We start from the raw sequence: 21000 nt of genomic DNA, 5'->3' as shown, positions 1-21000 counted from the left end.
GTCTTTACTGCTGCAATCTAAGGAAAATCCAACATAAAACATGGACATCAATGCAGCAACAAAGGCAAGAAGAGACAGCAGGAAAAACCATACTTTTCCCCAGCATCCAGGACTGTGCTGCATGTGTTGTCTGGTCTATGTCTGGGAAATATCCCAGTACAAACTGTCATATGGATGAGAAGGATCTGAAGATCTTCCTGTAGGAGAGGTAGGGATCCTGGGATAAAGGGTAGGGAGTGAAGGCAAACTCACAGGACTGGTGGAGCCTGAAGGTCCTGAGAAGCTGGGTCCTATCTCAGGCTCCACAGGAAGTAGAAGGACTGCCTACTCAGGGTCATACTTCACCCTTTAATATGGTGACATTTCGCCACGTTACCTTAGTAGAAAAACATGGCCCTGTGTCTGATCAATCTGAGCATATTTCTTCCTTGAGTAAGGGCAAGACTTTGGAAGGAAGGGGAAGGTGGAGGAAAGTTTTCTCCTCTGAGGGACAGAAACAGCTCCCATAACCTTACTTGATAGCTTTTTGGAAAACTGCTTATAAAAACAGACTTAGCTCCTTTGATGAAATGACACTTATGAACTAGAGTGAATAATTTGTCTGAAGTCACCTGATTAATAGCTCTACTCCCTACTTCCCTTTATGCTCTGAACACTTAATGTTTGCTAATGATGCAATTCCATTACCCAAGTTTCTGGCAATTTAAACCTCATCATGTCTTCTTCTGACCTACTCTAAGAAGTCTCAAATAATTAGACAGCTCTTCACAAGTACCTATTTTACGGGCAAAGCTCATAGGAGAAAATAAATGTATTCCAATTCGTGGTGATACCAAACTCAATTGTATTATCTAATACCTGTGTGAAATTCATAATCTGAGTCTGGACCAAAATGACACAAATTAGAGTGAAAAGTTTCTAACTTTTCAGATTCTTCACATATATCAATAATAATGACAATGATAGCACACCATTTTTTAAGATTTAATTTATTTATTTGACAGAGAGAGAGAGTACAAGCAGGGGGAGTGGCAGGCAGAGGGAGAGGGAGAAGCAGGCTCCCCGAGCAGGGAGCCTGATGTGGGGCTGGATCCCAGGACACTGAGATCATGACCTGAGCCGAAGGCAGACACTTTACCGACTGAGCCACCCAGGTGCCCCGATAGCACACCTTTATTGTTTATCATGAACCAGGCACTCAGCTAAGCACTTTATATACTCCATACTGTCTATATACCCACAACAACCTAGAATCCATTCTTTTTTCATCTACAGGAGATGAAACAGTTTAGCAATTATAAATGACTTATCCAAAAACATACAGCTACAAAGTGGTCCAATCCAGGTCCTTAAGATTTATACCAAAATGCCTCTCATCAGAATGCAGGATATCTGGACTTTTGATTCTTACATTGCTACTGCTAGTGCCTTAAAGAAAACATGTTTTATATTGGTGATATAAAAAGGTATGCATGCCTGTTTCAGTTGTTTCCTTATTGGCAATTACTACCAAATATGAGTGGTCATTTTGAGATAACTTAAAAAGAATAAATGAAAATGTTTCAACAGCCCTTTATCAGTCTTCCAGGAACCTTTGGTGATTAACATTATTTTAAGCTAGTAGCTTAAAATGTTGGTTTTATTTATTATACTGAATATTTACTTCTGTGTGGGCAGTACAGTTTTATATTTCTGATAGAAATTTTACTTTAATTAGAATAGAAGGTGATATGTTTGTGTGTATGTTGTCTTGCTATATTTTAAATGTTTATGTCAAATGGTAACAAAATGCCTTCTGCCTTTTGTTGTATATATGTATATATCCTATATTCCCATCAAGATCCAAAGAACAAGAACCCTATACTTGCCTTCATGGCAGCTAATGTGGAGAAATCTTCAAGGTTAAATAAAGAATTGTTGTTTTATCTCATTCATAAGGATTCAGAAGAAGAATAATATGACTCCAAAAAAAGGTAACAGTAGTTTAGGAAAGACTAGAAATGTTTCAGTTGTTACCTCCTACGGCTAAAGTGCACATAGTCCAGCTCTATCTCCTGATTTCTTTAAAATCTGAGTGTTCTATAAATATACACCCCATAGTAATGGCGCAAACAAGAAGCAGCATTCTGGGTAGCATTTGTATTCCAGGAAATGAAGGCCGAAGCCCTTTTGCTGCCAATACCTCACCTCAAACAGCCTTGGTGGCACTGAGTGTGTCATAGGGGCATCATCTGAAGGCCTGTTTGGGCCACTGGCACCCTAGAGTGCCAGTTCTGGAGAGGCTCAGCAGGACCAGAGGACCCCAAGAGATACCGAGGAGGGCTGGTCTCTGAGTTCACATGCTCTTCCCTGCTCCCTTTCTTTCCTCTCAGCTTCCATTCAGCCTCAGAGAATTCACCGAGTCAGAGCTGCACTGAGTGCCGCTGGACAAGAAAGACCCCTGAGTAACTGCATCGAAACGAATGCACACCCTTCAGTAGCCCAGCCTGGGACTCAGAATGGCTCTGGGGTCCTCCTTAGACGCACCTGCACCAATTCCTTTCTCCTTTTCCAAACCCTGAGCAAACATAGGACTCTCAAGGCAAAATTAGAAAAGTTTTCCTTGGGGGATGTTGTCTGGGTCCTTACAAGGCCTCTATCCCCCGATGCTGAAGCAAAAAAAAAATCAGCAGGATTGGGGATCCTTACTGGTTACTTGCTGCCCAGGGAATTTCCGAGGTACTTTTCCACCTTTACTGGGGAACATACCAGAAATTCTCCTCCTTGGCTTACTTTCTAAGCACCTAAATATGGTTTACTAAGTACAAGACCTGAAGCAGTGCATCTGACTCCATCCAGCGTGTCTAAGTGAATGGGATGAGCTGAGCTGTCAGGTTTGTGCTGCTTCTATTGCAGCTCAAGGCACAAGCCCATCTCACAGAGCCCTGGAATCTTCCAGCTGCTCCCAGACTCTTCCTCTTCCTGGCACATGAGTATGAAGGACACAGTCACAGAGAAGGCTGAGCCTTGGAGAGGTAAGTAAATGTTAATTTACATTTCAAAGGTGTTTTTACCTGTTTCAGGAAGACATATCCTTTGCTCTTTAAACACCCATCTACAATCAGCTCTGATGCTGTATGGACCTTGATCCACCTCTCACAGATTTGCTAGAGAGCTTTAAACCCTCCTAATCTCAGGCTGGATCACATTTGACTGGTAAAGTTTTTAGCTGAGTATTAGCTGCAATCGCCACTTCATTTGATCATTAAATAGAGGAATGAATTTTTTTTTTTTCTCTTGACTCCTTTAATCTTCTCCTTATTAACAAAAAAAGGCCTTAGGTCAGGAGGCTGGCAGGGATATCTAGTGAATTACTGATCTCTTTGGAGAAAAGCTCTGTATAAACATAAGGTATTATTGCATCTGACCATTCTAAGACCAAGCTTTCTGCCCTTTACAAAACTTCCACCTCCTTTAGGGCTTTATGAATAATTGAAAACACCATATTTGTGTCTTCCTAAGTACTTCCTACATAGTATTACAAGATAGTTTAGTAGAGTAGAGACAGATTGCCTGGGCTCATATCCCAACTCTGGTAATTTCTAGGTTTCTTAACCTTTCTGTGCTTCAGTCCGCTTATCTGTAAAATGTTCATTTAATAGGGCTTCCCTAATAAAAAATTGTGCAGAATGAGTTAATATATGTAAAGCATTAAAACAGTCACTGGCACAGGTTTGGATTCTATAATGTTAGCTATAATTTCTTAGAAAAACCTGTCTAAAATTGAGACAGAGAGGGACTGGACTCAGGTCCCCTCAAACCCTAATTGCCAAATGCAGCATTCCAGGAGAGTTAAGTCTATGCCCTTTAGTAGCATATCTTGCAGGAATGTGGACGGAGGATGCTTACTGAAAGGAGGAGGCTTACTACAAAGACTGGCAAAAACCCGACCAGTCTGTGCCAAGATAGACCCCAGTACTGACCTTTCACCAACTCTTTCCCTCATTATAATACTAAGAACCAAGCCAGGGATGGAGATTTAACGTACTAATTAGACATGCAACACATGAAGAAGCATAACCTTTAAATGCATAAGTGCTAATAGACCCCCACCTCTACTTGCTCAGATGTCAACCTTTTCCCACCTAAGTTTCTTTAAAACACTCTTCCTGACCTCTCCTTGGGGAGTGGGCCTGAGGATTTTCTCCTTTTTGCTGCCTCCATTGTGCTTAAGCATAAGCCCTGATAAAGCCTTGCCTGGAACTCCCAAGTTGGCCTCTTACCAATTTCTATTGTTTAGAGAGCCCAAGGGCCCAGTTCAGCATCAAAATGATATATCTTAAAAATTCAAAATGAGGTTAAACACTGAATTTTTACTCTTTGGAGTTATCCATCATCAGGATGTGTCAACCTCAGCAATAAGCTCCACGTGTGTCACCTTGAGAAAACCCTTTATTTTTTTCTTGAGTTTTGGTTTCCTAGTCTGTAAAATGGAGACAAGAGTGATGCTTACTTCATAGGATTGTGTCTAGCAAATGAGGCAAAGAATGGGAAACTGTGTGGTGAAATTCTGAGACCTGTCACCTAGCCCAAAGCCAGAAGAATAATGCCTGCCAAGTGAAGTCAGGTAATACAGAGCAGACAGAGTTGCTCTTTGCAAGGCCATAGTATTAATGATCAGGTGAACAAGGTCTAGCTTTGGATCTCCAAAAGGCTGACACAGAAATGGTTGAGAAATCAAAGTCAATGTAGGTCAGAGAGGAACAGAATACAGAAGAATAACTTTTTGAAGCAAATAGGAGAATATTCCCAATATTTTTTTATCCTCAAACAAGGTCCTTCTAGTGTAAAATATGCCTTCATCTTTCCACTTATGTTACACAAATATGTGAGAGGATGAATAGTTGAATGCTGTCTTAAGAAGAGCTAGGTTCTCTAGTGAAGAAAGAAAGGAGATGGAAACATTAGGGCTTCCCACAGGAAAGAGGGCAAAGGCCATAGTGCAAGATGTCTAGATGAACTGGCACCATCCTCCCTTGCCCATTTGAATCTTTGTCCACTCCTCCCTCTAAGGGGAACATATTCAGGAGCTGGCCAAAGGGCCGTACCAAATTTGAGCATTGGACACAGGAATTAGTCAAACTGGTTGAATATTTATTAACATAGAATTAGTTTTGACAGAACATGGATGAGGTTGGCTGCTAACAGGCATTATTCAAGATTCAAGCCTCAAGTTCAAAGCAGGGGGTGTTGCTCTGTCCTGGTCAGGACCACTTCTGGCAGAAGTTTCTAGGCCAGTGCATCTCAGTCTTACTTTCCACCTATCTCACCTGGGGGTCTTGTTAAAATACAGATTCCTATTCAGTAGCTTTGAATGAGGCCTGAGATGGAGTACTTCAACAAGCTTCCAGGTGATGTTGCTGTTGCTGCGCCAAAGATCGGATTTTGTGGAACAGGGGTCTAGTCTCTGGGTAAGTTCCTCAGAGAGAAAGATTTTTGACAGTGAGTGACCTCAATCTGAGAGCTTTATAAGAGCTACAAGCTCATTTATTATCTTGCTAGATCTCTTTAGAACTCTCTAAAGGTTGAAAGGGTTTACTTAGTTTCAGTCTCTAGGGAGGGGGTAAATCATTCTCATTCTTTCAAGAAGTTGTGTATTAAAAAATAAGATACTAGACTTCCCTGCTGCTCTTTCTGAGAGTCCTGCCCACTAAAGACCAAAGAGCTCTTCAGGGCGTGTCTTCCAGGCATGTTTTCAATGAAAAATTGAAAACACCACATTTGTGTCCTCCTAAGTACTTCCTACATAGTATTACAAGATAGTATAATAGAGTGGGGACAGATTGCCTGGGCTCTCTGTGGAATCCTGTCACTGTTTCTACAAGTCAGAAGTGTCAGATCAGCCCTAGTAGTCAAATCAACCACTGGGCTGGGACCAGAATACCTAGCTGTGACATAATGGGTTTGACAAGAATCTCTAAGGACTCATTATGCTCTGAAGAGACATGATTCTAAGGTTCCTGTTTCTCCCATCAAAGTATGAGGAATTTTTGTTTTAGTTGTTTTAATCAGAGGTTAATGCACACTACTCAGAACAAAAGGGGGGTATCAATACAACCTGCTTATCCTTTAATGAAGGAGATGGCACCCCTTCTTGTGACACCTGATTATGATAAATTTAAATCAGGCATGCAGTTACCAAGGGAAAAAACAACCTCCTGCAAAGTAAGCTTTAAAAAATTCTTCACAAACAGTCAAATGAATTCATCCATTTTCTATGGTGCAGACAAAATTAACTTTTTCTTTTTACCTTGAACACTAGTGTATAATCATTTTGAACAACAACAATAAAAAAGATATCTATCTAAATATACCCAATGGCTTATCTTCACCTCCTTGAAGTTGCCACTGTCCCCTTTTTTTCCAGTAACAACCATCATCTTCTAGCAGAATACATAATGTAGGTATTTCTTATGTTTATGGTTTATTGCCTATCACTGTGCTAGAGTGGTCCTCCACCCCACAGAGGCCAGGATCTTTTTTTTCTCATTGTTTACTGAAAAACTTAGAGTAGTGTTTGGTATATAGAAAGCATTAAAAAAAAAAAACCTAAAAACTAAAACACCTAATATCTTCTAAATCCAAACCCCAAAAGTAAAATGGTATGAAGAGGAAAGGAGAGACACATTAGTGCATATAGATTAAATATGTATAATATGCATTGTACCTGCTGGATGATTAAAAGGCTTCAGAGTTTTAGAATAAGTTTTAGTATAAATAGTCATATTAACTAATGTCAACTGTTTCATTGAAAAGATATAATTCAAACAAAAAGAAATGGCAATATTTGTAGTAAAGCAGCTTATTATAACTAATGACAGAGGAGCAGGAGCAGATGAGGGCAAACCATTAATTTTTTCCATATTAACTATAGACATCTGCATTATTCTGTTTGTCAGTGTTTGTCCATCTCTGAAGACAATGGAACTTTGATAGCCTTCCCAATACTGACAAAGCAAAGCCTAGTATCATCAAGGGCTCTCACAGATCCACAAAGAGGCAATGGTGGAGGAAAAAGTGGACATTAGCTCTAAGCAGTGGAAGAAGCTCATGTCACCTGCACCACAAGTAAGTGAGCACGACCATCATTGTCTCTGTTGGCTTTCCAATCCATGAGACTTAAGTAGACAGCCGTCGTGTCCCAGGCTTGTTTCAATTCCCCACTATGAAGCCCTTCATTCAATCATCTTCTGTGTCTTGGTGCCTTACGGAAGTCCTCGTAGCGATCCAAAGGGATACGTGCACCCCAATGTTTATAGCAGCAATGTCCACAATAGCCAAACTATGGAAAGAGCCAAGATGTCCATCAACAGATGAATGGATAAAGAAGATGTGGTATATATATACACAATGGAATACTATGCAGCCATTAAAAAAAAAAAAAAACACGAAATCTTGCCATTTGCAATGACGTGGATGGAACTAGAGGGTATTAGGCTAAGCGAAATAAGTCAATCAGAGAAAGACATGTATCATATGACCTCACTGACATGAGGAATTCTTAATCTCAGGAAACAAACTGAGGGTTGGCTGGAGTGGTGGGGGTGGGAGGGATGGGGTGGCTGGCTGATAGACATTGGGGAGGGTATGTGCTAGGGTGAGCGCTGTGAATTGTGTAAGACTGAAGAATCACAGACCTGCACCTCTGAAACAAATAATACATTATGTGTTTAAAAAAAAAAAAAAGATAGTAGGAAGGGAAAAATGAAGGGGGGAAATAGGAGGGGGAGACAAACCATGAGAGACTATGGACTCTGAGAAACTGAGGGTTCTAAAGGGGAAGGGGGTGGGGGGATGGGTTAGCCTGGTGATGGGTATTAAAGAGGGCATGTACTGCATGGAGCACTGGGTGTTATTCGCAAACAATCACGGAACACTACATCAAAAACTAATGATGTAATGTATGGTGATTAACATAACATAATAAAATAAAATTTAAAAAAAAGAAAGTCCTCTTTCATGCATAATGTATAGGTTTAGGTAGCTGAAGAAATGTTCTTTTTATTACTGCATTCATCTCCCAGTAATCCATTTAATAATAACAATTATAATAACATCTTAAATTCAAGCAGTGCCTTTAGCACTACTTTCTCCTCTGTCGGTTTCTATTTCTTTGATAGCTTTCCTCTCAATGCTTACATATAAAATGGAAAGATGTGGAGGACAGAATTATAAATATTACTTTATAGGATAATTTAGTCAAATATGGCAATGCCCAGAACAAATTACTGAAGACTATTTTGTGATTTATGGTTTATGTGACAAACTGCTCTATAAAATAGAGGCTCAATAAAAGCCAGAAGGCCTTCAATAAGGGATCATCTGCTACAACCACAGACCATCAAGAGAATACAGGGCACACAATGTCCATGTGGCAGCATGGCATAGAAGAAAGAGCATTCACTTTAGAGTCAGAAAGACCATTAGTGAAATTGAAATTCTTGCTCTATCCTTACTAACTGTGACCTTGAGCAAGTTTCTTAACTTCTTTAAAAGTTAGTTTCCTCTGCCAAAAGTTGAAATGCAGATTAAATTAGATAATATAAACATACAGTAGACACTCAGTAAAAAGTAGTTGGCATTTTTACTATTCTCTAAATCTCAGAGATAACAACTCTACAGCTTCTATGGTATGTTACTGTTAAGAAAAATGGTCATTACCATTATTAAACACACATTTTTTTTTTTTTTAAACAACTCCCAAGACTTTAGGTCTTTTTTTTTTTTTTTTAAGATTTTATTTATTTATTTATTTATTTATTTGAGAGAGAGAGAATGAGAGACAGCACATGAGAGGGGGTAGGGTCAGAGGGCAAAGCAGACTCCCTGCCGAGCAGGGAGCCCGATGCGGGACTCGATCCAGGGACTCCAGGATCATGAACTGAGCCGAAGGCAGTTGCTTAACCAACTGAGCCATCCAGGCGCCCATTAAACACACATTTATTGAGCATTTAGTATATGATAGATTATTTTTCACAAAAATAGAATATATATTGAGATAGGTTATTTTATTACCTTATCTTATAGATAAGGAGACTGGGAAAATCACAACTTTTCAGTGACCTACCTGCAGGCCTCCAGAGGTTTCTCATTGCCGTTGGAATAAAATCCTGACCACTTACTGTGGCTCACCAAGCCCTGTAAGGGCTGGTCCTTCCTCCTTCCATGACTCATCTCCTACCACCACATCCTCACCCTAGGTTTCCAAACTCAACAAGCTTGTTCTCTCTGTGTAGAGTCCCTAAACTAAGGGCCTCCCACGCCCTACTTCAACCCCCATTTTTGTATGGCTATCTCCTTGTCATTCAGATCTTAGAACAAATTCCATTTCCAGAGAGGCCTTTCTCAACCAGCTAATGGATAGTAGCCACAAGCTTATTCTCTATGACATTACCCGATGTTAATTTTCTGCAGTTCTTACTCTCTGATTATTGTTCTTATTTAACTATGCATTTGTTTGTTGCTGCCCCCCCCCCCCCCCCCCGCCGCCACCCCCACCACACACACACACACACACACTCTCGAATGTCAGCCCCAGGACGCTGTCAAGGAACCTTAATAGCTGTATTCACTTCTGCATCCCCAGTTCTTAGGACACTTCCTGGCACATGTTTGGTATGCATAAATATTGTTGATTGAATGAATACGTGAACAAGTCACCTTAATCTCTTTGATGTTGAGAGACTTTTCTTGTGTTCAAAACTCAAACTGAGTCACTTTCTCCAGTTCACTAGGCACAGAGAACAAACAGTGGAACTCATGTATCAAACATCTTCTATTTGCTAAAACATAGTAACTAATTTACCCCTTAGATTTTGGAATGCAAAACACTGAAAGGATTACTTCGCATACATATATCCACCTCATTCTTCCCTACTGTGACTAAATTACTTATTGTATATTGGTTTCTGTTACATCTATTCCAGTCTTCGTTTAACGCAGAGGGTATTTTTTAATTCCCACCACCCACCACTGCAGCTGCCTCCATGTGCCCCTCTGCCCCTTTGAGGTCTGCACCGGGAGGACACCCAGCACTGACAGTGACCAAGATACCACCCTAGGCTCTTTGTGCCATTCCTAAACTTCCTAGTTCTGGGTAAGCAATGTCTGTGACCAGCTGGTAATGTCTCTGTAATGTTTCCTCCTGAGATAAGAATATCTATTCTACTGGGACGCCTGGGTGGCTCAGTCGTTAAGCATCTGCCTTTGGCTCAGGTCCCAGGGTCCTGGGATCGAGCCCCGTGTCGGGCTCCCTGCTCTGCGGGAAGCCTGCTTCTCCCTTTCCCACTCCCCCTGCTTGTGTTCCCTCTCTTGCTGTCTCTCTCTGTCAAATAAATAAATAAAATCTTAAAAAAAAAAAAAAGAATATTCTACTGGGTTGTAATGGGAATTAAATGAGGTAATGCATGCAAGGTGCATGGGAACACTAAAAATTGTGCCTAATTCTACATACATGTTTGGAAAGAGCTAAATGGATGAATGTCAAGAAAGAGACAAATAGGGGCGCCTGGGTGGCTCAAGTGTCTGCCTCAGGCTGGGGTCATAATCTCAGGGTCCTGGGATTTAGCCCCATGTCGGATTGGGCTCCCTGCTCAGTGGGGAGTCTGCTTCTCTCTCTCCCCCTTCCCCAGCTCATGCTCTCTCTCTCTCTCAAATAATAAATAAATAAATAAATAAATAAATAAATAAATAAATAAAATCCTTAAAAAGAGAGAGAGAGAAAAATATCAGAAACTCCTTAAAGTTCCAAAAAGGCAAACAGTTTCTCTGGTAGACACAAATTTTCCCTGCCTAAGGTACTTTAATAAATAATTAACCTTAGAGCTATTTGCTTATAGCTAAGAGAGGAATCCTGTCATACAGCAATAAATTATTGCTCTAATATAAGGAACAAAACAGAATAAGGTTTGTATTTTTAAAAGGTATATATTTCAGATTTTTTTCCAAAACAATTCAAACAACTTGCAAAGAGACTGTCTTAAATAAATCTCCACACACTGTGGGCCCTTCAGAACACACTGCAGAATGTAGCTAAGTGGTAGAAGCTCCGAAACAGATAGGGTAGCAAAGAGGGCAAGATGGGGACAATGACATGTATGGGCAATGAGATTCTCATTGCCCAAAGTTAGAGAGCTTTTAATTTTAAATATTATCAGTTCTAAATCAATTAAAATTATTACAGTGTAATCATTATTTTACACTGTACAAAATTATTACAGTGTAATAATTATTTTCAGTGTACAAAATTAAGAGCATCCAAGAGACAGACAAATGGAAACTAATTCAGAAACAAGTCTCTTTGAATTTGTTTCCAGGTGTTCTTGTGAGAGAAGTTGAAGGTAGGTCAACATGGAAATTAGAGAATTGACAAAAAACAGAGATAAGTGGACATACCAGTAATACCTCTGAAAAATTGTCTAAATACTTCCTTTTAATTCAATTTAGTTAATGGTTATTTAGTCCCTTCTATACATAACAGCATGCCTGCTTCTCTGTTATGTACCTTGTGATTCCCAAGACATCACTCAGTTTAAATGTTCACAAATTTTTTTAAGCTTTCAATTTTGGCTAAATAGTTTCCACTCATTGATTTTGGACCTGAACTTCAATATTTAGATTAATAATGAAACTTGAAAGAAAATTCCACCAACTTTGCAAAAGATAATGTTCTTTCTTATCCTTTTCCTTTTCTAAAGTTGTAATTTCTTTTCTGTTGGTTCAAAAATTCTATGATATTCCCACAAAAACTCTACTCTCACCGCTATTATGATATATGCACACTACATTTAAAATTGATTCCAACTTACACAAAAAATAAAAGGATAACAATGAGGACTTATTATTCACATTGGAGACCACTTCATAAAAGGATTCATGATAGGTTTCCATCAAACATAGCGCTTCTTTCATGCAGTTATATTATTCAATTTACAAAATTGAATTTTCACAAATGTATCTATTGCCCAAAGTGCAGTAAACCATAATCTATGAAAATCACTACATTTCACGATAGATCAAATGAAATAAGCCTCACAGATTTCTATTAAATCTTAGGTCGGAGGGGTTTTGTTAAGGAAATTCAAGAGTTCATAGCTTCATTTAAGCATCACAGGATGCTCTAAATTTCATGAGAAAGTAGGTCAAGATAGTGCTACCCCCCTAATGAGACACAGTGGGGTGAGAATTACATGAGAGAGGGCAAGAAAAGGAATAAGTTCCTGGATAATGTCAGGGTTCAATGCTCCATGAATATTCTCATGTTGCTCCATGATTAGAGCTTTTTGAGCAAAGATACCTAGCAACCTGCATTAGAGGGTAACTGAAATAGAGACCCTAAAAATAGAGACGACTGGAGAGACCTCTTAACTTTCCTTGAAGCCATTTACTTGGGGTAAATGCCTTGCTTGGGTGTGAAATAAGATCTCCCCACCCTCTCTCCAGAGAAGAATTGTTTAAATTCTAGAGCAAAAGTCTCTCTACATCTTCTGAGGGGAGGACAAGCAGATGTGCCAGCCACTCTACATAAGATATAAGATTCATAATTTTGGGGTTCCTCTCCTGTGGTGCCTGGGCAAGGACATCAGGTCTTACTTACATCACTGTGTGGAGAAGTGGGGCCTGGAGAACTGGCACGAAGGTGCTCTGTGAGAAGTAATTTGTCTATTTTCTGATCCAGAAAACTTGGGTTCCCTGTCAAGATAAATAAACAAATAAATTAGACATTTAAAAAATGACAGATAAAAAGAGAATTTGTGGATAAAGAAATGTAACTAAATTGAGGGCAGAGGGAAGAACCCTCTTACATAGACCAGAATTTCTCAATTTTGGCCTTTTGAACCACTTAATTCTCTGTTGTGGGAAACCATCCTATGCATTGTAATGATGTTTCGTGGCACCCCTGGCCTCTATCCACCAGATGTCAAAAGCTCCCCAACAGATGTCAAAAGCTCCCCTCCAGTGGAGACAACCAAAGATAGCTCCAGACATTGCCAAATGCCTCCTAGAGTGCAAAATCACCCCTGGTTGAGAATCACTGATATAGACATATTAAATGTCACCAACTATGGCCTCAAATTCATAATAGTCTTCAAACATGGCCTATTAAGTGGCCACAGTGCAACTGCTGTTCTCCTTTTGCTTTAGCAAACATTACCCCAGTATTAGTTTGGATCACTAAACTAAGGTTACTATATCCCAAAGCAATACTTCAGGGGATTATCCTATTTAGAAAGTTAGCTCTCCTAGACTAAATTATGTGATCTATTAAAGAGAGTAGTCCAGTTAGCTGGACAGTAGTAGTCCAATTAAAAAAAACAAAAAACAAATATAAAGTTGTTTACAATTTACAGAATTTCAAGGTTGGAAGAGACATAACTACTCATCACTTCTGACCATACTTATATCCCTTTTTAAGTTTTTACTTAATTTTTACTTAATTCCAGTTGGTTAACATACAGTGTAGTATTAGTTTCAGGTGTACAATATGGTGATTCCATACAACACCTGGTGCTCATCACAAGTGCACTCCTTAATCCCCTCACCTATTTAACCCATCCCCCCACCCATCTCCCCTCTGGTAACCATCAGTTTGCTCTCTATATCTAAGAGTCTCTTCCTTGGTTTGCTTCTCTCTCTCTCTTTTTTTTTTTTTCCCTTTGCTCATTTGTTTTGTTTCTTAAATTCCACATAGGAGTGAAATCATATGGTATTTGTCTTTCTTTGATTTATTTCACTTAGCATAATTCTCTCTAGCTCCATCCATGTCATTGCAAATGGCAACATTGCATTATTTTTTATGGCTGAGTAATATATATATATATATATATATATATTATATATATAAAAATAATATGTAATTGCCTATAATATGTAATATATATTACATATAATGTGTAAGTATATATAATTTGTATATGTCTTATATATAATATGTAACTGAGGCCATAGTAATATATATATATATGCTTTAATATTCTCCACAATATCCCTGGTGAGCTATGGTCCACCCAGTGCTTGAACATCTCCACTGATAAAAAAGGTTATTGCTTTCTAGATAATTTGGAATTTTAGAATTTTCTTCCTTAAACTGAGGAAAAACTATCTCCTTTTAGCTTCAACCAATGATCCAGTGGGTCATTCAAACAAATCAAAATATCTTCCCACATGATAGAATATAACATATTTGTATTCAATAACATATTTCTCTAATATCTACCATTTTTGGATTAAATACCTATAATTCTTTCCACCATATTTTGTAAAGCAGGATTTTAAGTTCTTCCATCTTCTTGACCATTCTGTGAAATATTTAGTTTGTTCATGTAGCTTTTATAATCTGGTTTCCAAAATTGAATGCCATACTCCAAGTGTGATCTGAACATTATACCGTAAGAGCAGATAACATCATGTCCCCTTTCTAGATACTATGTTTCTTTTAATGTAGCCTAAGATGGCTGTGTTTAGCAATAAAGCAAACAGAAAAAAATGATAGAGGGACTTCTTGAAGTCAGTGATATAATTTTTTTTTTGATTTTTTATTTATTTATTTGAGAGAGAGAGTGAGAGAGAGAGAGCACAAGAGGGGGGAGCGGGAGAGGGAGAAGCAGACTCCCTGCTGAGCAGGTAGCCCGATGCGGGACTCGATCCCGGGACTCCAGGATCATGACCTGAGCCGAAGGCAGTCGCTTAACCGACTGAGCCACCCAGGCGCCCCAGTCAGTGATATAATTTTGATGAATAATAAAGAAGATAGAGATTCTGTTTTATTTCTGTCTTCTCTAACAAGGAAAATTATCTCTTGAAAGAAAATTTTAAAAGCAAGAATGGCTTTATCTCTTTTGTCAGACAAACCATACTGTTAATTCATATTGAACTTACTCTCAGTTTCAACTAGAAAATGTCCCCTTCATATATATGCTGCCAAGTCCCCTCCTATCTTTATTTGTGAAGTTAGTATTTGGATCCAAGTTTAGAATCTTACATTTAATTTCATACCAGTGAATCTTTGTAAAAATATTTTCTAGATTTTTATTTAAGATTAACATTGAACTCTCAAGTCTATAGTTATGAACTCTCCACTTTCATGCTTTTAGAAAAATATAAGTTTGCCTGTTCCTCTCTCCTATCACCTCATATTGCTGTTTACATTTATGTACATACTTACCCTCTTTCATAGCCACCTTCTACAATATTTTTTCTACAAAAATGAATGAACCCCTTCAAGAGGGGGTGATTTTGCCATCAATGGACTTGTTCAAACATAGGCTAGATATCAGTTACTAAGAATTCTCTTTCAGAAAATAATTCATTTTGATATAAAAGACAAAGGCAAATATGTATTTTCTTTATTATAAGCAAAATTATACCTTTGATGTGAAGCAACACATCTATTCTTTATTGGTTTGTTCTATTGCCAATATAACACATTAAGGTCTCTTTTGATGTTCTCATTTTTTCTGAGGCTCAATTTCTGAACTCCAGTCAAGGTTATGTTTGACCCAAGATGTTCTTGGAGATGTAAATAAGAATTAACGCTGAGCTTGGAATACTGCTCAAAATAAGAAAGAAGTTGTCCAAGAAACTAAACAGTATATAAACTTCCAGAATTGCATAAATATACTGAATATTACAGAATAACGGGCTTTGTCTTCACCTACTAAAATATATAAACTTAAAGTTTCGTACTAGTTTACCAAAAATTCTTTAGAAGTCCTAGGGCAAAGAATTAGAATTAGGAGATTCATCAATAGGAAAAATTAAAATAACCTGGAAGCAATACAAAATCAAAATGTCACATTTCTATACGCTAATAATGAAGCAGTAGAAAGTGAAATTAAGAAAACAATCCCATTTACAATTGCACCAAAAATAACACAATACCTAGGAAGAAACTTAACCAAGAAGGTGAAAGGCCTGTATTATGAGAACTACAAAATGTTGATGAAAGGGGATGCCTGGGTAGCTCAGTCGGTTAAGTGCCTGCCTTCAGCTCAGGTCATGATCCCAGGGTCCTGGGATTGAGTCCCACATCGGGCTCCTTGCTCAATGGGGAGCCTGCTTTTCCTTCTGCCTGCCACTCCCCTTGCTTGTGCTCTCTCTGATAAATAAATAAATAAACCTAAAATGTTGAAAGAAATTGAAGATGACACAAACAAATGGAAAGGTATTCCATGCTCATGGATTGGAGGGAAAATATTGTTAAAATGTTCATACTACTGAATACAATCTACAATTTAATGCAATTCCTGTCAAAATACCAAGAGCATTTTTCACAGAGCTAGAACAATCCTAAAATTTGTATGGAACCACAGAAGATCCCGAATAGCCAAGTCATCTTGAAAAAGGAAAGCAAAATTGGAGGTATCACATTCCAGATTTCAATTTATACTACCAAGTTGTAGTAATTAGAACAGCATGGTATTGGCACAAAAACAGACACATAAAGCAGTGGAACAGGATAGAAAGCCCAGAAACAAACCCTTGATATCATGATCAATTAATCTTCAACAAAAGAGGCAAGAATATACAATGGGAAAATGACAGTATCTTCAACAAATGCTGTTGTAATATGAAAACTGGACAGCTAGCTGCCTGCAAAACAATGAAACTGGACCACTTTCCTACACCATAAACAAAAGGAAATTCAAAATGGATTAAGGACTTAAATGTGAGACCTGAAACCAAAAACATCCTAGAAGAGAACACAGGCAGTAATGTCTCTGACAATGACCATAGTAACATTTTTTTTCTAGATATGTCTCCTGAGGCAAGAGAGATAAAAGCAAAAATGAACTATTTGGACTACACCAAAATAAAAAGCTTCTGTACAGCAAAGGAAACTATCAACAAAATGAGAAGACAACCTACTGAATGAGAGAAGACATTTGCAAATGACATATCCAATAAAGGGCTATTATTCAAAATATATAAAGAATTTATACAACTCAACACACAAACAAAACCAAATAATCCAATTAAAAATGGGCAAAAGGCATGAATAGACATTACTCCAAAGAAGATATAGAATTGGCCAACAGACACATGAAAAGATGATCAACATCACTCATCATCAGGAAAATGCAAGTCAACACCACAATGAGATATTACCTCACACCTTTCAGAATGGAGTTAAAATTAAAAACTCAAGAACAAGTATCAGTGAGGCTGTGGAGAAATAAGAACCTTGAGCACTATTGGTGGGAATGCAAACTGGTGCAGTCACTGTGGAAGACAGTATAGAGGTTCCTCAAAAAATAGAACTATCTTATGATCCAGTAATTGCACTACTGGGTATTTACCCAAAGAATATGAAAACACTTGAAATGATATATGGACCCTTATGTTTATTGCATCATTATTTACAATGGTCAAATTGTGGAAGCAGCCCAAGTGTCCATTAACTGATGAATGAATAAGGAAGACATGGTGTGTATATACAATGGAATATTTTTCAGCCACAAAAAAGAATGAAATCTTGACATTTGCAATGACATGGATGGAGCTAGGGAGTATTATGCTAAATGAAATAAGTCAGAGAAAGACATGCCATATGATTTCACTCATATGTGGAATTTAAGAAACAAAACAAATGAAAAAAAGGGGAGGGGAGAGACACAAACTAAGAAATAGACTCAACTATAGAGAACAAACAGGTGGTTACCAGAGGGGAGGTGGGGAGGATGGGTGAAATAGGTGATGGGGATTAAGAGTACATTTATCTTGATGAGCACCGAGTAATATATAGAATTGTTGAATACTATATTGTACACCTGAAACTAGTATAACACTGTAATGTTAACTATACTGGAATTAAAATTTTAAAAAAATATATCCTGGAAGCTCTGAAATGTCTGATAGATATTGTCTGATATTTTTGTGGGGATGATGGTGGGGCAGAGAAAGCCACCCCCATCCCCACACAAATATCAAACAACATCTATCACAAAAATGCACAATGACTCCAATATACAGTCGCCATCTATGTCTGTTTATCTTTCCTATACTTTTTTTTACAAGGCAACTTAAGGACCATCGATACTATAAAAGTTTTCTTGAACAACCCTGTCATTCCTTTAATATCTTATGCTTCCCTGTCATGCCTCCCTGATACCCTGTAAAATTATTAGAGACAGCAATGACATCTGGACTTCCATATATACCCACAAGCAACTAAGAAGAATAGGTAAATTTGCTGAACTGAGCCCTCCACCAAAAGCTATACCTACAATAAATGTTTGAAAGATAAGGTTATTTTATGCACCAGTATTTTTGCTTCGTAGTAATAATCTGTCTGTCAACTTTTAGCAAACATTATTTTTCTGATTAGTTTTTGTTCCATTTGCTGTCCCTGATAGCCTTTTAATTAAGTTGCTTGTTCGTCAAATGCCAGTTTGCTATGCTTGTTCTCCTTCATGGATTCAAAAATAATCAGGGCAGGTGTTGTATAAATTGAATAGGATGACATGCTGTCATGATCAATTGCTAATTAATTTCAGAGTCTTTCTGCTCCCATGATGTGGGTGAACTCTCTCAAATGAAAAACAATAAACAATTATTACACATTTTGTGTTTGTTAAAGCATTTCATAATTAATAGTAGAGATTAATTCTTAACCAAGTGTTTTCATCCAAGTGTTAGCAGACTCTGTTGTGTAGAAACTATGGTTGATTTTATTTTTTATTCTAAGAAGCCAGTGATCATTACTAGGCAACATACGAATATACGGGGAGAAAAAATTCACCTTAGATAGAACTCCCATATATGATTAAAGGAGAAACATTTTAAACAAGAGTGAATAAAAGGGTCCTTCATGTTTTTGATAACAAAAACATATCACCCAACAACTATTGAGCTCTTTCTATGTACCAAGTACTTAACATGTATCATGCCACCTAACTTTAACACCAACTAAATGGCATTGGTACTATCATGGTGTAGACTAGGAATCTGTTGTGCCATTAGACCACTTACCATGTACTAGGACTTCAAATGAGTTGTGCAAAACCACACAGCATTCGCTAAGCAGTAAGCTTTATTGGGGAAAGGGAGAAATGTAAAAGACCAGAGTCAGCACAAAGAAAGCATGGGTTCCCGTATGCTCATTATCTTATAGTAAGGCTTGTCAAGCAGGATACTCTGCTGAACTCTTGTGTGATTCCATATTCTTTACCTTTAACAGGGTATGTATGATATAGCAGTTGGGTTGGAGGGAAATAATCAGACTGTGTTTTAGGTGCAGTCTGGTTTGGGGTACCAGCAGTTTAGAGCAGTCGTCTGGAAGCTAGCTCCCAGGCCCTAGAAATCTTGAGGCCTGAACTATCTCAGCCTCTCCTACCATAGAAAGTCCCCAGAGTAGCTCCTCCCACTGACAGGAAGGAAGACCTGGGTCTCAGCAAGCAATTTGTCCAGGGGACCCAATTTGTCCAGGGGGCCCCTGGTTACGTTTGGATTATTATTATTATTTTTTTTTTTTGGTATTACAAGTGATATTCTATTCTATTCTATTCTAGTCTAGTCTATTTATTTATTTTATTAACATATAATGTATTACTTGTTTCAGGGGTACAGGTCTGTGATTCATCAGTCTTACACAATTCACAGTGCTTACCATACCACATACGTTTGGATTATTTTTTAATTGAATCACAGAAATTAAGTTTTAGGGAGATTAAATTACTTACCCAGGATCAGAAGACAGTTGAATGATATCATTGGAATGTCAAAAGAAGCAACTGACCTAGAATTGTGGACCTGTGAAACTACTTTTTTGGAATGATATAGTCAAAAACTGAGACTGTTTACTATCAACTGTCTACAATAACAACCTACCAAGATGTACTCTAGGTAGAAAGAAATGAAAGCAAAAAGAAATAGGAGATGCAAGAGAAAAGGATGAACAAAATGATTGGCAAACATGTAGATAATTTTCAATAAACACTGTCTGAATTAAGAAATAAAAGGAAAACAATATCTGACTTGTGGATTAAAAAACAGAACAAATAATGGATAGTAATACCACATAAGTCAGGATAGATTGGAGTCTATATATTCCATGGTGTATATGTCTTCGGGAGAGGGATTTTGATATAATATTTAGACTCAGATAGTATGATAATACTTCAAAAATAACTATTTAGAAAGAAAAATATGTATAATTATGAAACAGAACAGGAAAAATGAATAAGAAAACAAAGTTAGCCTATCAAAAGATTAAAGAGGCAAGAAAAAAGAGAAATGTAAAAAAGTGGAATAAGGGGTGCCTGGGTGGCTCAGTCAGTTAAGTGTCTGCCTTCGGCTCAGGTCATGATCCCAGGGTCCTGGGATTGAGCCCCACGTTGGGCTCCCTGCTGAGTGGGGAGCCTGCTTCTCCCTCTCCCTCTGCATCTCCCCCTGCTTGTGCTCCCTCGCTCTCTCTCTCTCTCACTTTGTCAAATAACTAAATAAAATCTTTTTTTAAAAAAGTGGAATGGGGCGCCTGGGTGGCTCAGTCAGTTACGCGGCTGCCTTCAGCTCAGATCATGATCCCAGGGTCCTGGGATCGAGCCCGGCATCAGGCTCCCTGCTTGGCGGGAAGCCTGCTTCTCCCTCTCCCACTCCCCCTGCTTGTGTTCCCTCTCTCGCTGTCTCTCTCTCTCTGTCAAATAAATAAATAAAATCTTTAAAAAAAAAGTGGAATAAAATGAAAATCACAAAATACGATGATAGAAACATGTACAAATACTCCAGTAATCAAAATAAATTTTAAAAAATCTTGCCATGTAAACCACAGAGAATGTCAAACATTTTTTCACTCAGTTACATGCAGTGTATGAGAGGCACACTGTCTTAGCTAAGGATGCTACAACAGAATAGCATAGCTGGGTGGTATATACAGTAGACATTTATATCTCACAGTTCTAGAGGCTACGTCTAAGATCAAGATGCTGTCAGATTTGGTTCCTGGTGACGTCTGTCTTCTAGGCT

At 38.2% G+C, this 21000-nt stretch overlaps 1 long non-coding RNA gene across 1 annotated transcript in view; it reads right to left on the bottom strand.

Annotated features, from left to right (window-relative positions):
* The window catches only part of LOC116635458, a 65571-nt gene extending 46533 nt beyond the window's left edge, over window positions 1-19038 (bottom strand). The window contains exons 1-2 of the long non-coding RNA XR_004300169.1: window positions 19009-19038; window positions 12635-12729 (exon numbers count right to left, since the gene is read on the bottom strand). This is a non-coding gene — a long non-coding RNA (uncharacterized LOC116635458). The remainder of the gene's footprint in view (window positions 1-12634; window positions 12730-19008) is intronic.
* Window positions 19039-21000: the final 1962 nt, after the last annotated feature.

The sequence above is a fragment of the Phoca vitulina genome, unplaced genomic scaffold (assembly GCF_004348235.1).
Source record: "Phoca vitulina isolate PV1807 unplaced genomic scaffold, GSC_HSeal_1.0 scaffold11, whole genome shotgun sequence".
NCBI lineage: Eukaryota > Metazoa > Chordata > Mammalia > Carnivora > Phocidae > Phoca > Phoca vitulina.
Note: the sequence above shows the minus strand (reverse complement) of the source record. Positions and strands in the feature narration are given on the sequence as shown.